Source organism: Haematobia irritans, chromosome 1 (genome assembly GCF_050003625.1).
Source record: "Haematobia irritans isolate KBUSLIRL chromosome 1, ASM5000362v1, whole genome shotgun sequence".
Classification (NCBI taxonomy): domain Eukaryota; kingdom Metazoa; phylum Arthropoda; class Insecta; order Diptera; family Muscidae; genus Haematobia; species Haematobia irritans.
The window spans coordinates 98,857,309-98,873,727 of NC_134397.1; positions in this window are offsets into that span (position 1 = coordinate 98,857,309).

Here is a 16,419-nt window from a genome sequence, read left to right on the forward strand (position 1 = left end):
ATTCTCACTATAGCCCACGTTTACCGGTATTTAGATATGGCACCAGGTCATTACACGATGCTTCACATCCAGGTTGAGACCAAAAGCAATCATAAAATCTGCTCCAATTATAACTTCGTCCACTATATCGGCCACAATGAATTCATAATTATCGGATTTGTTTGCAATGGTTAACTTTACAGGAACCTTTTCATATACGTTTGCTTGTTCCCCTGTAGCCGTAAGTAGTCTAACTCCAATCAGCGGTGTAACTTTCCCTTTTACTAAATCAGATCTAATGATAGATTTCGATGCACCAGTATCTAACGTCAAGGTACGCTTATCGCCATTAATACCACCCACAATTGTCAAATTGTTATTGCTCTGACGAACTATTGCTATAGAGATTGTGGGGCGATCATCTGTGGAGCCAGCTCTTGCCCCGCTGAACTAGCTCGATTTAGTTTAAAGGTGACTCACTTGAATGTGAGATCACCATTTTGTGGTGATTGTTTGACGGGGATGTTGATCTTGAGCGCTTGCGTCGTACTTTACATTCTCGGGCAAGATGTCCGTGCTTATCACAGTTATAACATTTCATTCTGGATTTATTTGCATCTTGTTTTATTTCCGACATAGCCTGCTTAACAGCCTCTTTTAATGATTCAATCACGAATTTTGATTCATCTTGATCGGTCTCCACTCTGCGTAGCTTGTGAATTAGGAGTCGTGCCAGCAATCTCGCAGTGTCTTGTGCAAGTGCAAATGTTACGGTTTCTGCGACCAAAAGCAATCATAAAATCTGCTCCAATTATAACTTCGTCCACTATATCGGCCACAATGAATTCATAATTATCGGATTTGTTTGCAATGGTTAACTTTACAGGAACCTTTTCATATACGTTTGCTTGTTCCCCTGTAGCCGTAAGTAGTCTAACTCCAATCAGCGGTGTAACTTTCCCTTTTACTAAATCAGATCTAATGATAGATTTCGATGCACCAGTATCTAACGTCAAGGTACGCTTATCGCCATTAATACCACCCACAATTGTCAAATTGTTATTGCTCTGACGAACTATTGCTATAGAGATTGTGGGGCGATCATCTGTGGAGCCAGCTCTTGCCCCGCTGAACTAGCTCGATTTAGTTTAAAGGTGACTCACTTGAATGTGAGATCACCATTTTGTGGTGATTGTTTGACGGGGATGTTGATCTTGAGCGCTTGCGTCGTACTTTACATTCTGGGGCAAGATGTCCGTGCTTATCACAGTTATAACATTTCATTCTGGATTTATTTGCATCTTGTTTTATTTCCGACATAGCCTGCTTAACAGCCTCTTTTAATGATTCAATCACGAATTTTGATTCATCTTGATCGGTCTCCACTCTGCGTAGCTTGTGAATTAGGAGTCGTGCCAGCAATCTCGCAGTGTCTTGTGCAAGTGCAAATGTTACGGTTTCTGCGAATGTAGCCTTTTGTAACGCATATGTTTCACATTTTATATCTGGGTCTCTAATTCCATTCGCAAAGGTCTCAATCTTAATGCAGTCCACAAGTGGATGGCTTTCTCCTGGATATGTCACCATCCGCTCAACCTCCGTTGCAAAGTCTTGTAGAGTCTCATTTCATTTCTGGACTCTTCCTCTTAATTCCATTCTGAAGATGTCTTGCTTATGTTCTTACGTTGAAGTGCCGCTATTACTGCATTATAATTATTTCTAGAAGCAGCTGGAATGCTTTGTATCACATCAGCGGCATTGCCCTTTAATGCCAATAGAAGTTCAATTACTTTGTCGTTCCATAAATTTCTAGAAGCAATCATTTCGAATTGGAATTTGAATACATCAAATGAAGTTGAGCCATCGAAAACAGGAGGTTTGGTTTTCGAGCCCTCGATAACTCGCACTGGGCCATCTTTATTTCCAAGTCAGCCATTTTTTTCTCCAGGTGCAGAAGTTTCTCATCGTGAACTACAATTTTCTCATCCACGGAAAGAACTTTCTTATCCAGTTCTATAATTTTACCTTCGATGAAGAAACGTGTTATTTGCTTAACTGATAACTTTTACTACGTTGTGTACTGTTTGCCTTTTAGTTTACGACTGACTTCACAGCTCCCTCTGTCAAGGTTTTTATACCGTGATTTGACAATTTCAAAAATTCTCGGTAGTCTGGCCTACAACCATATAGAACTATCGAGATACAATTCATCTAACAGCACATATTCAACTGGTTATCTTCATTGCCTACAGCCAACTGGAATGGTCTACTAGTGTCCGGCAGATGTCGCGCATGCATAGCCGATTATGTTCATAGTCTTGCCACAATTATCTAATCATTTTGTCGTTTCTGTTATTAGTCTTGGCTACAATTATCGAGAACAATCACTTTGTAGGCTCTCCTTATCTCATAATTTAGCTGACAGAGGGTTGTGCTCATATTACTACAACAATAAGAAAACAAAAGGGGTTACTACAATTATTGTGAAACTAAGAACACAAAAGATGTTTAGGACTGTACTAGAAAATAAAGAAATGATTTTGAATGTGAAACTAATTTGAATAAACTTAAATCTAGAAATATCAAATTCGTAACAATACCTTTCTTTGCATGCACAGAAAAAAAAGTGTCTCGTAAATTTACGAAGATTTTTACAATAATTTATTACAAGAATTTTCCAGAATTTTAGTTCATTTTTTGTATCTTGAACGAAAATTAACTACTCGAAAGGAAATTTTACAAATTCTAAGTAGCAATCGTTTAGTTCATGGCCTAAAAAATACGATGGAAATTTCCTTAAAAAATTTCTTAACTGGTAGTTAAAAATTCGTTTGTCATGCTATAAAACTACTTGTGAAATGTAAAGTATTTTCTAAATAATAAGTGCAATTTACTATAAGATTTTTTTGTATGAGAAAATATTTTTTTACGAAAAATAAACTTGAAAGTGGATAGCAATTTCTTACTGACTATTCCTATAGTTAATAATTGTCGGTAAAAAATTACACAATGAAATATTTTTAGTTCACATGTAATTAAATTTATAGACATTTTCGTCAAAAATGGTAGATAACATTTCATGAAAATTTTGCAAATTTTAAGTTAAACGTTTCATCGCTCATAAACTGGTGTGCCTTTACGAATATTATTCTTAGAGTAAATTGTCAGCAGATGCGATGAACTAATGCATAGTACAGAGATCTTTATCGGAATAGTGGATTGTGATTAATGTAAAGATGATGTTACTTGAGTTTTGTTGTGTATACATGAGCGTGGGGTTGTTTTTATTTTTGTTCATTTAGTGGCTTGTGTGTGTGTGTTTGTTATTCGTTGATGGTTTTTGGCTGGATGAGGTGTTGTTTTCAATAAAGGCACATGTGTTTTTGTTGTTGTAGGAATGTTTTGGCTTTGCTTGGTTTTGTTTGGCATGCTTCAGTTATATAGTTGGCGTTGGCGTGGGCTGTTGCATCTTTTTAGCTGGTATGCAACAAGGGAATATAAAGACATGGAATATTTTGGATTTTTGAGACATATGTATATTGGTGTTTGTTAATTAAACCTTTTAAATGAAAGTTATTAATATTTTATCAGTAGTTTAGAAAAAAGTTATTAAGAATATTTAGGAAAATATGTTGAAAATGTATTGAAATTTTTATTATTCTATGTAAAAAAAATAATATTCAATTCCAGATGAATTTGGAAAATTTTTGTTATATCGCAGCGTATAGTTTATTCATAAATTGGTAAGTATTTTTTTAATATGACTTTCTTTTAAAAAGAATATTTTTTATGTATATTATTATTTGTTAATTATTTTTTTTTTGGAAACCAGTTTAATGTTTTTCTTTGTTGTAAAAACAATATTTAATTTCAGAGAAACTCCAGATGGATTCGAACAAATTTAAAAAATAGAGAATTGGTAAGTTTTCTTTTAGAAATTGCCTTTTTTTCGGCTAGAATATTTACGTTTTTATGACCTTTTTATCATCAAAATTACAGATTTTTAATACCTTATTTTAGTATTTCTTTAATAACATTTTTTGGAAACCAATGTAATATTTTTAATGTAAAAACAAATATTTAATTTCAGAATAACCCCTTAAAAATTTGGACAAATTTTTAGTACTCCTTTGCCTGTTATTTAATAGTGAATTGGTAAGGATTCTTTAACTTTCTTTTAACCCTGGACAGTCATCCTTATTTTTTGTACATTAACGTCATCCTTCGTCATGTTGACTACGGCTGATTTCAAGACGCTATAATTTTCATCGTGAGCGAAAAAGTGAACCAAACTTTAATTTATTTTCTTATTCAATTTGGTTTTAAGTAGTATAAAACAAAAATTCATAAAACGGTCGAATTAGTATAACTTAAATTTACCATTTCCCAATAGACTAAAATGCATTTTAAATCGAAAATAAAATTACGTGTCGTCATTTTGACGAATGATGACTGTCTAGGGATATCAAGAATATTTGGTTTTTTATGCATATTATTATTTTTTTCATTAGATTTTTTGAAAACCTATTTAATAATTTTATTTAATGTAAAAAATAAATATTTAATTTCAGAGTAACCCAAATAAATTTGGACAACTTTTTATATTTCCCCTCAGCGTACAATTTAATAGAGAATTGGTAAGTTTCATATTAAAACTTTGGCTTTCTTTCAACTAGAATATTTATTTTATTATATCTTTCACATCGATAACAACACAGTTTTATGAGTTTATTTAGAATACTTCATTATTTCTCTAATTGTTTCAGGTACAAATTTTATGAGATACGTTTTCCAAAGAAAAGTTAAATTCCTTACACCATTTGATAAAATGCCCCAAATATTGTAAGTTACAAGCTAAAATGAAGAATTAAAAATTATATTTCATTACATGGTGTTAATTTTTAACAATTTTCATTATTGTTTCCATTTTTTCCAGCAAGATATGTGAAAAAATTAACTACGATAAATAAAAGAAGGATAAGTCAAAATGTCCAAACAGCGAGTTCAAATGAACTACTCTATGTTCCACGTGGTCATAATTTTTATTCACAAAAAACATTGTATTAAGAACATTCATCATAAGTTTTTATAATAAAGTACTTTTGCTTAAATAAAGTTTAATTTTAATGTATGAAAATTTTCATAATAGTAAAACGGTTTGTTGTTCCTTTAATTATTTAATTTCTCTGTACTGTGGAATGATTGATTTAAAAATAGTTTAGTCGTCGACATTTTAAAGAGACTGTTAACCAATTTTTATTATCGGGTTTCCCAAAAAATAAGCAAGTAAACCAAAATAATACTGACTTGTTAACTTGGTAGTGGTATATAAATCTTATGGCGTTGTAAAAATGAACTAAAATACAATGTTATAGATGAACTAAAATTTAAGAGAATTATAAACTAGACAAGTTGAAAAAAATCTTAAGGGCTAAATCATGGTCAATATTACTACAGTTTAGTTCATTTTGCAATGGAAAAGGGTTCACTGTTTTTTCAGTGTGCGTCTATTTTAACTTTGTTGGAAACATGCAGCTCTCCTGTGCTTTGATGCAACCTACTACTAGTGTTGGGAAAGTAACGAGTATTTAATTACAAGTACTCGTTACTTACTAATTTTTTGAGTACTCGTTACTAGCAAAAGAGTACTCAATATCTTCAATGCCAGTTTTTTTTCTTCTGACGGTAAGTAAGTTGGCGGTTTGGAAGTACAATTCTTGACTTCTTGGAAAATATTAATTGAAGTTTTCGAAAATCGTTTTATCAGTTAAAATAACACGAAAAGGATATATGGCTTCACCATTGAACAAAGTGAACAATTTATCTGTTTTCTTAAAAACGTTTGCATTTGAAAAAATTTGCATTGGGTGTAGGTGGGAGCTATAATTTAAAGCATCACATGGATCACGTCTCATGCGAATAGTATGAATAATAATGTCGTTGACTTCAGTTGGTTCAATCAATTGTTTTCAGAGAAGGTACCCAAGCTTATTCAAAAACCCTTGGAAAATTTCAACATTGGGTCTCACGATAAAAATGATCGCTAAATATTTTCATCCACTGTCAATGGTGGAAAATGGTGGATTTAAAAAGTTTGCAAATTGCAAGTATCAGTAATACACAATGCCATTTAGATATACCCTGACGAAAAAATACCAAATAGTGAATACGAAATTGGCTCTAAAAATTTGAATGATTGGTGAAAATCTTTTTCTAACGAGACCCATATATCTACAACACCACATTTTATAACACTAGAATAAAACTGGATAATGTAATTTGCTTTTCTATACTGTTTTTAAATTTAAAAAAGAGGAAGATATTATTAAAAAGTGCCCACAATGTCTTTTTTAATTTTTTTTTATAAAAGTAACGAGTACTCAATTCAAAAGTAACGAGTAGTAACGAGTAGTCAAAAGTAATCAAAATTTACAACACTACCTACTACTGCTCGTCGTATAACACAAAGCTGGTCACAAATGTTGAACACAACAGAGCCGAATGATTTTCTAAAATTTTTTTATTTCGCACTCATTCTTCTTCTCTCACATAAACTCCAACCATATAAAGGGTGATTTGTTAAGAGCTTGATAACTTTTTTTTAAAAAAAAAACGCATAAAATTTGCAAAATCTCATCGGTTCTTTATTTGAAACGTTAGATTGGTCCATGACATTTACTTTTTGAAGATAATTTCATTTAAATGTTGACCGCGGCTGGGTCTTAGGTGGTCCATTCGGAAAGTCCAATTTTGGGCAACTTTTTCGAGCATTTCGGCCGGAATAGCCCGAATTTCTTCGGAAATGTTGTCTTCCAAAGCTGGAATAGTTGCTGGCTTATTTCTGTAGACTTTAGACTTGACGTAGCCCCACAAAAAATAGTCTAAAGGCGTCAAATCGCATGATCTTGGTGGCCAACTTACCGGTCCATTTCTTGAGATGAATTGTTCTCCGAAGTTTTCCCTCAAAATGGCCATAGAATCGCGAGCTGTGTGGCATGTAACGCCATCTTGTTGAAACCACATGTCAACCAAGTTCAGTTCTTCCATTTTTGGCAACAAAAAGTTTGTTAGCATCGAACGATAGCGATCGCCATTCACCGTAACGTTGCATCCAACAGCATCTTTGAAAAAATACGGTCCAATGATTCCACCAGCGTACAAACCACACCAAACAGTGCATTTTTCGGGATGCATGGGCAGTTCTTGAACGGCTTCTGGTTGCTATTCACTCCAAATGCGGCAATTTTGCATATTTACGTAGCCATTCAACCAGAAATGAGCCTCATCGCTGAACAAAATTTGTCGATAAAAAAGCGGATTTTCTGCCACTGATTTTGGTAATAAAATTCAATGATTTGCAAGCATTGCTCGTTAGTAAGTCTATTCATGATGAAATGTCAAAGCATACTGAGCATCTTTCTCTTTGACACCATGTCTGAAATCCCACGTGATCTGTCAAATACTAATGCATGAAAATCCTAACCTCAAAAGAATCACCCTTTATATAGTTAATTTATATATGTTTCTTGTTAATTTTACCTTATATAATGTTATTTAGACTTCTTTACCAAAAATTTACAATGAAAATTTTGACCAGTCACATGCCCAGCAAAAAAAGCGTCTCCAAAAAAGTAATAATGAATTTTAGGATTCGCAAGTGGTGCAAAATTGACGCAGAAGCGATGAATTTAACATGGGCTTGCCATAGGACGGAAATAATCCATTTCAACAGCCTTTGCACTGAATTTGCATCACTTCTTCAGGTGTGATCCGAATTCAATGTTTTGGATGTAAATTAAAAAATTCTGCGATATTTTGTCAAATAAATAATTTTTATAATTTTTTATAATTTTGAATGGATTCTAACGCATGTCGGAAACATTTGACCTCAAATATTTTCTAAAATTCACAATTTTTTCAGATTGGATTTTGTCGACAAAATTTAAATGATTTGTACCATTTTATGAATTCTTACTCTGTTTTTAATCTATTTGAAACAAAAAAGTTAAAATTATGCATTAAAAGTATGAAAAAACCAAATTATCGTTAAAATAAGGAACATCATTGGGAGTGCATCTTCTGGAATTGCTTTTAAAGTTGTGCCTTTGGAAGAACTTCCAAATTTTTTTGCTGGGTGGTTAAAAAATCGTTGAATTTTCGGATCTGTGTGTAGAGGTTACAGTAATAATGAATAACAATGTGTTCTCATTTGAAGTGGGTGTTTTTTATATACATTGGCATCAAACAAAGTCCAAACAGTAAAATGAAACAAGTATATACGGCCCTAAGTTCGGCCAGGCCGAATCTTATGTACCCTCCACCATGGATTGCGTAGAAATTTATACTAAAGATTGTGACTGTGGTAATACTTACCGGTGGCCAGGTATCTTAAAACTTCTTTGTAAGTTAGTCCATAGGTATTAGGCAAAAATATACATAGGATATATATAGGAAAGTCTACAAATAATTACGAACCGATATGAATTTTTGCGCGGTAATTAGAGAGCCAGAATTGTAGTCGCTTTATATGGGGCTATATACAAGTATGAACATATAATAACTAATTTTTGTGTGATTGGGAATCTGAGGGCTATATACAACTATAGACCAATAATGACCAAGTTTGGCATGGTTGTAAGCGGCCACATACTAACACAACGTACCAAATTTCAACAGAATTGGAGGAAATGTTCCCCTCCAAGAGGACCCGGAAGTCAAATTTGAGGATCGGTTTATATGGGGGCTATATACCATATAATTATGGACCGATATGGACCAATATGAGCATGGTTGTTAGATACCACATACTAAATTTCAACCGGATCGGATGAATTTTGCTCATCCAAGAGGCTCCGGAGGCCAAATATGGGGATCGGTTTATATATAGGCTATATTTAATTATGAACCGATATGAACTAATTTTTCCATGGTTGTTAGTGTTCATATAGTTACACAAAATACAAAATTTCAACTGAGCCGGATGAAATTTGCTCCTATGGGGGCTATATATAATTATGGTCCGATATGGGCCAATTTTTACATGGTTGTTAGAGGCCATATACTAACACCACGTACTAAATTTCAACTGGATTGGATGAATTTCGCTCCTCCAAGAGGCTCCCAAAGTAAAATCTGGTACAAATTTCAAATGGATCGGATGAATTTTGCTACTCCAAGAGGCTCAGGAGGTCAAATCTGGGGATCGGTTTATATGGAGGCTATATATGATTATGGACCGATATGGACCAATTTGTGCATGGTTGTTAGAGACCATATACTAACACTACGTATGTCATGTGCGGCCGAATATTGTGTGTGTCTGTCTGGTTATTAGCGCCATCTAATTGTGGATAGCGGGGAGCGTATGTTGAACATGGCTATACATCCCTGGCAAAAACGAGCATATGTTTTTGTTGGGGATTGGAATTAATTTTTGTAATGGCTGGGAAATGGTGAGAATGATGGCGAATGAGCGTCAAGAATGGAGTTTTTGGGATGAAAGCGTCAGATTATTCGAAGTTTGGACGCGGAAATGTGAGGTTGAGACGTGTGCCTAATTTGGATAGGAAAAGACAGTGTTCGAGAAAATCGGTTAAAGTTTTTGAGTTTGTTAAGAAGTTTGTCCTGAAATTGAAATCTATTAAAACGCAAACAGGACATTCGATGCGAATGCAGAAAAGATTCATGGATGTTTATTTATTGCAAGTAAAATTAATACGGACATAATATGAAAGCAATGCTGAATGTAAAAGTTTGGAAGTACATAATTAAATATACCATACAAATAAACAAGAATTACAACCAAAACGTTATTGTGTTACAAGTGGATTTTTATTGGAAGTCAGAACTGAATAATATAATTTTAAAAGAAAAGTGAAATGCTATCCTGAAACGTATAAACAATGGTATAAACTTAAGACTAAACTTAAAATTAAACTGAAAAGATACAGAAAGGAAAGAATGAATATGTTAGTAAAAGCGGAATAAATTATGAACTGAATTTAAAATAAAAGAGAAAAACTAAGTTAAAGGTAACAAAAGAAAACCTGAAAAGAAACAAAAAGAAAAGGCACATGGGCACAAAGAACATCAGCATTTACTAAGATAATATCGATCGTCCACCTCCATTTGACGCTACTTTCGCGGCTCCAAACATTTCCGGCAGAGCAAATTGGTGCAACCCTCCTGACTCCTCACACATCCTGTTCATCCGCTCCAGCTGTATGGCCATTGGTTTTGCGCTGGTCATCCCACAGCGCCCAGGTACCGTGAAACTTTCCTTCTTCTTTTGTCTGACAGGAACTTGGACAGGTACATGATTTAGACCATAACGGACGGACGGACTTGTACATTAAACTTCTGTGAATAAAAAAAGAGAAAAAAGGAGATTAATTAATATATGAATTTTTATCTAGAGCCACTAGGTTATCTATGGTGTGTTAGGGGGATTACATTAACGCATGGGAAGTTTAATAGTGCCGTATTTGGGCAACAGTGTTAGGTTGAGCTCACCCTAGGACTTGGTTTAATGATTTAAGGACTGGTGAATTGTGTCCTCCAGTGGTACGTTTAATGTGCTCCCTATAAGACCTGGCATGGACCAGTGAAGAATGCTAGAAGAGAAAGGAAGATAAGATCTACTTTATTGACAGAAAGTTATGCTGGTTGACGTTACGATACTTACCTTGACGGACGGACAGAAAGGCGGAGAACGAGGAAGATGAGACGAGGTGCTGAATAGAGCTGTTTCGTGTGGGACTCGGCATACAGAGGTTCACTTCTGGAAGAGGAAAGAAAGACGAATTGGCCTTGATTAATGAAATCTTTTTCTATATTGTTATGGTTTTGTTCTTTTCGCTGATTCATTGTCTTTTTATGGAGTACAATAAAAGCTTGAATTGTTTATAACCAGGGATCCGGAGCGGAGCGTGGAGCGGAGCGGAGCAAGCCCTTTTTTTTGCCGGAGCGGGAGCGGCATTTCTAAAATCCGGAGCGGAGCGGTTTCCAAATGAAAAACCGCTCCGCTCCGAATAAAATATTACTTGAATGAAATGTGTAACTTTGAAATTACACTGTGTAGGTAATTTCAAATATAGCTAGTACTTAGCGTAGTGTGAGTAAACGTTTAAAATGTACGATATGTATTTTTGTACGTACGTACATTGGGAAAAACACAACGTGTTTTTTTAGTAATTGTTTTCAAAAACGGCAAATGTCAAAATATATCTCTAGTATGTGTTGTAAAAGTAACAACAGTACTTTCGATCAATTTCATCCCGTATTACTACAAAGATGTTTGTAATGAACGTCAAATAAATGCAATTAAATGATCTTATTTATATTTATTTTTTTAGTTTTCTACACTAAAAAAAATATTGTCGTGAAGTCAAAGATTTCATGTCCTTAGAATAAGAATGCAAATTTTGCTTAACATGGAAGACGCATTTCTCTAAACTTTTGAATGAAGTTGTAATGTCTTTATAATTAAGTGATTTTATTTAAAAATGTGTGAATGTGTGAATGAAAGATAAAATTTTTGAGGTAAGGTCAACGTGACTTTAATAATTAAGAAAAATTCTATTTTTTCAGTGTAAGGACATTCATATTTGCTTTACTATTGTACTATATTCTAGCATTCTCTTATTTCTGATATTAGTTCTCGAAAATTTAATTAAAATTATGGATAGTTTCAATTTTGGTTGAAAAATGAAACATAAACTCCAACCATATAAAGGGTGATTTGTTAAGAGCTTGATAACTTTTTTTAAAAAAAAAACGCATAAAATTTGCAAAATCTCATCGGTTCTTTATTTGAAACGTTAGATTGGTCCATGACATTTACTTTTTGAAGATAATTTCATTTAAATGTTGACCGCGGCTGGGTCTTAGGTGGTCCATTCGGAAAGTCCAATTTTGGGCAACTTTTTCGAGCATTTCGGCCGGAATAGCCCGAATTTCTTCGGAAATGTTGTCTTCCAAAGCTGGAATAGTTGCTGGCTTATTTCTGTAGACTTTAGACTTGACGTAGCCCCACAAAAAATAGTCTAAAGGCGTCAAATCGCATGATCTTGGTGGCCAACTTACCGGTCCATTTCTTGAGATGAATTGTTCTCCGAAGTTTTCCCTCAAAATGGCCATAGAATCGCGAGCTGTGTGGCATGTAACGCCATCTTGTTGAAACCACATGTCAACCAAGTTCAGTTCTTCCATTTTTGGCAACAAAAAGTTTGTTAGCATCGAACGATAGCGATCGCCATTCACCGTAACGTTGCATCCAACAGCATCTTTGAAAAAATACGGTCCAATGATTCCACCAGCGTACAAACCACACCAAACAGTGCATTTTTCGGGATGCATGGGCAGTTCTTGAACGGCTTCTGGTTGCTATTCACTCCAAATGCGGCAATTTTGCTTATTTACGTAGCCATTCAACCAGAAATGAGCCTCATCGCTGAACAAAATTTGTCGATAAAAAAGCGGATTTTCTGCCACTGATTTTGGTAATAAAATTCAATGATTTGCAAGCATTGCTCGTTAGTAAGTCTATTCATGATGAAATGTCAAAGCATACTGAGCATCTTTCTCTTTGACACCATGTCTGAAATCCCACGTGATCTGTCAAATACTAATGCATGAAAATCCTAACCTCAAAAGAATCACCCTTTATATAGTTAATTTATATATGTTTCTTGTTAATTTTACCTTATATAATGTTATTTAGACTTCTTTACCAAAAATTTACAATGAAAATTTTGACCAGTCACATGCCCAGCAAAAAAAGCGTCTCCAAAAAAGTAATAATGAATTTTAGGATTCGCAAGTGGTGCAAAATTGACGCAGAAGCGATGAATTTAACATGGGCTTGCCATAGGACGGAAATAATCCATTTCAACAGCCTTTGCACTGAATTTGCATCACTTCTTCAGGTGTGATCCGAATTCAATGTTTTGGATGTAAATTAAAAAATTCTGCGATATTTTGTCAAATAAATAATTTTTATAATTTTTTATAATTTTGAATGGATTCTAACGCATGTCGGAAACATTTGACCTCAAATATTTTCTAAAATTCACAATTTTTTCAGATTGGATTTTGTCGACAAAATTTAAATGATTTGTACCATTTTATGAATTCTTACTCTGTTTTTAATCTATTTGAAACAAAAAAGTTAAAATTATGCATTAAAAGTATGAAAAAACCAAATTATCGTTAAAATAAGGAACATCATTGGGAGTGCATCTTCTGGAATTGCTTTTAAAGTTGTGCCTTTGGAAGAACTTCCAAATTTTTTTGCTGGGTGGTTAAAAAATCGTTGAATTTTCGGATCTGTGTGTAGAGGTTACAGTAATAATGAATAACAATGTGTTCTCATTTGAAGTGGGTGTTTTTTATATACATTGGCATCAAACAAAGTCCAAACAGTAAAATGAAACAAGTATATACGGCCCTAAGTTCGGCCAGGCCGAATCTTATGTACCCTCCACCATGGATTGCGTAGAAATTTATACTAAAGATTGTGACTGTGGTAATACTTACCGGTGGCCAGGTATCTTAAAACTTCTTTGTAAGTTAGTCCATAGGTATTAGGCAAAAATATACATAGGATATATATAGGAAAGTCTACAAATAATTACGAACCGATATGAATTTTTGCGCGGTAATTAGAGAGCCAGAATTGTAGTCGCTTTATATGGGGCTATATACAAGTATGAACATATAATAACTAATTTTTGTGTGATTGGGAATCTGAGGGCTATATACAACTATAGACCAATAATGACCAAGTTTGGCATGGTTGTAAGCGGCCACATACTAACACAACGTACCAAATTTCAACAGAATTGGAGGAAATGTTCCCCTCCAAGAGGACCCGGAAGTCAAATTTGAGGATCGGTTTATATGGGGGCTATATACCATATAATTATGGACCGATATGGACCAATATGAGCATGGTTGTTAGATACCACATACTAAATTTCAACCGGATCGGATGAATTTTGCTCATCCAAGAGGCTCCGGAGGCCAAATATGGGGATCGGTTTATATATAGGCTATATTTAATTATGAACCGATATGAACTAATTTTTCCATGGTTGTTAGTGTTCATATAGTTACACAAAATACAAAATTTCAACTGAGCCGGATGAAATTTGCTCCTATGGGGGCTATATATAATTATGGTCCGATATGGGCCAATTTTTACATGGTTGTTAGAGGCCATATACTAACACCACGTACTAAATTTCAACTGGATTGGATGAATTTCGCTCCTCCAAGAGGCTCCCAAAGTAAAATCTGGTACAAATTTCAAATGGATCGGATGAATTTTGCTACTCCAAGAGGCTCAGGAGGTCAAATCTGGGGATCGGTTTATATGGAGGCTATATATGATTATGGACCGATATGGACCAATTTGTGCATGGTTGTTAGAGACCATATACTAACACTACGTATGTCATGTGCGGCCGAATATTGTGTGTGTCTGTCTGGTTATTAGCGCCATCTAATTGTGGATAGCGGGGAGCGTATGTTGAACATGGCTATACATCCCTGGCAAAAACGAGCATATGTTTTTGTTGGGGATTGGAATTAATTTTTGTAATGGCTGGGAAATGGTGAGAATGATGACGAATGAGCGTCAAGAATGGAGTTTTTGGGATGAAAGCGTCAGATTATTCGAAGTTTGGACGCGGAAATGTGAGGTTGAGACGTGTGCCTAATTTGGATAGGAAAAGACAGTGTTCGAGAAAATCGGTTAAAGTTTTTGAGTTTGTTAAGAAGTTTGTCCTGAAATTGAAATCTATTAAAACGCAAACAGGACATTCGATGCGAATGCAGAAAAGATTCATGGATGTTTATTTATTGCAAGTAAAATTAATACGGACATAATATGAAAGCAATGCTGAATGTAAAAGTTTGGAAGTACATAATTAAATATACCATACAAATAAACAAGAATTACAACCAAAACGTTATTGTGTTACAAGTGGATTTTTATTGGAAGTCAGAACTGAATAATATAATTTTAAAAGAAAAGTGAAATGCTATCCTGAAACGTATAAACAATGGTATAAACTTAAGACTAAACTTAAAATTAAACTGAAAAGATACAGAAAGGAAAGAATGAATATGTTAGTAAAAGCGGAATAAATTATGAACTGAATTTAAAATAAAAGAGAAAAACTAAGTTAAAGGTAACAAAAGAAAACCTGAAAAGAAACAAAAAGAAAAGGCACATGGGCACAAAGAACATCAGCATTTACTAAGATAATATCGATCGTCCACCTCCATTTGACGCTACTTTCGCGGCTCCAAACATTTCCGGCAGAGCAAATTGGTGCAACCCTCCTGACTCCTCACACATCCTGTTCATCCGCTCCAGCTGTATGGCCATTGGTTTTGCGCTGGTCATCCCACAGCGCCCAGGTACCGTGAAACTTTCCTTCTTCTTTTGTCTGACAGGAACTTGGACAGGTACATGATTTAGACCATAACGGACGGACGGACTTGTACATTAAACTTCTGTGAATAAAAAAAGAGAAAAAAGGAGATTAATTAATATATGAATTTTTATCTAGAGCCACTAGGTTATCTATGGTGTGTTAGGGGGATTACATTAACGCATGGGAAGTTTAATAGTGCCGTATTTGGGCAACAGTGTTAGGTTGAGCTCACCCTAGGACTTGGTTTAATGATTTAAGGACTGGTGAATTGTGTCCTCCAGTGGTACGTTTAATGTGCTCCCTATAAGACCTGGCATGGACCAGTGAAGAATGCTAGAAGAGAAAGGAAGATAAGATCTACTTTATTGACAGAAAGTTATGCTGGTTGACGTTACGATACTTACCTTGACGGACGGACAGAAAGGCGGAGAACGAGGAAGATGAGACGAGGTGCTGAATAGAGCTGTTTCGTGTGGGACTCGGCATACAGAGGTTCACTTCTGGAAGAGGAAAGAAAGACGAATTGGCCTTGATTAATGAAATCTTTTTCTATATTGTTATGGTTTTGTTCTTTTCGCTGATTCATTGTCTTTTTATGGAGTACAATAAAAGCTTGAATTGTTTATAACCAGGGATCCGGAGCGGAGCGTGGAGCGGAGCGGAGCAAGCCCTTTTTTTTGCCGGAGCGGGAGCGGCATTTCTAAAATCCGGAGCGGAGCGGTTTCCAAATGAAAAACCGCTCCGCTCCGAATAAAATATTACTTGAATGAAATGTGTAACTTTGAAATTACACTGTGTAGGTAATTTCAAATATAGCTAGTACTTAGCGTAGTGTGAGTAAACGTTTAAAATGTACGATATGTATTTTTGTACGTACGTACATTGGGAAAAACACAACGTGTTTTTTTAGTAATTGTTTTCAAAAACGGCAAATGTCAAAATATATCTCTAGTATGTGTTGTAAAAGTAACAACAGTACTTTCGATCAATTTCATCC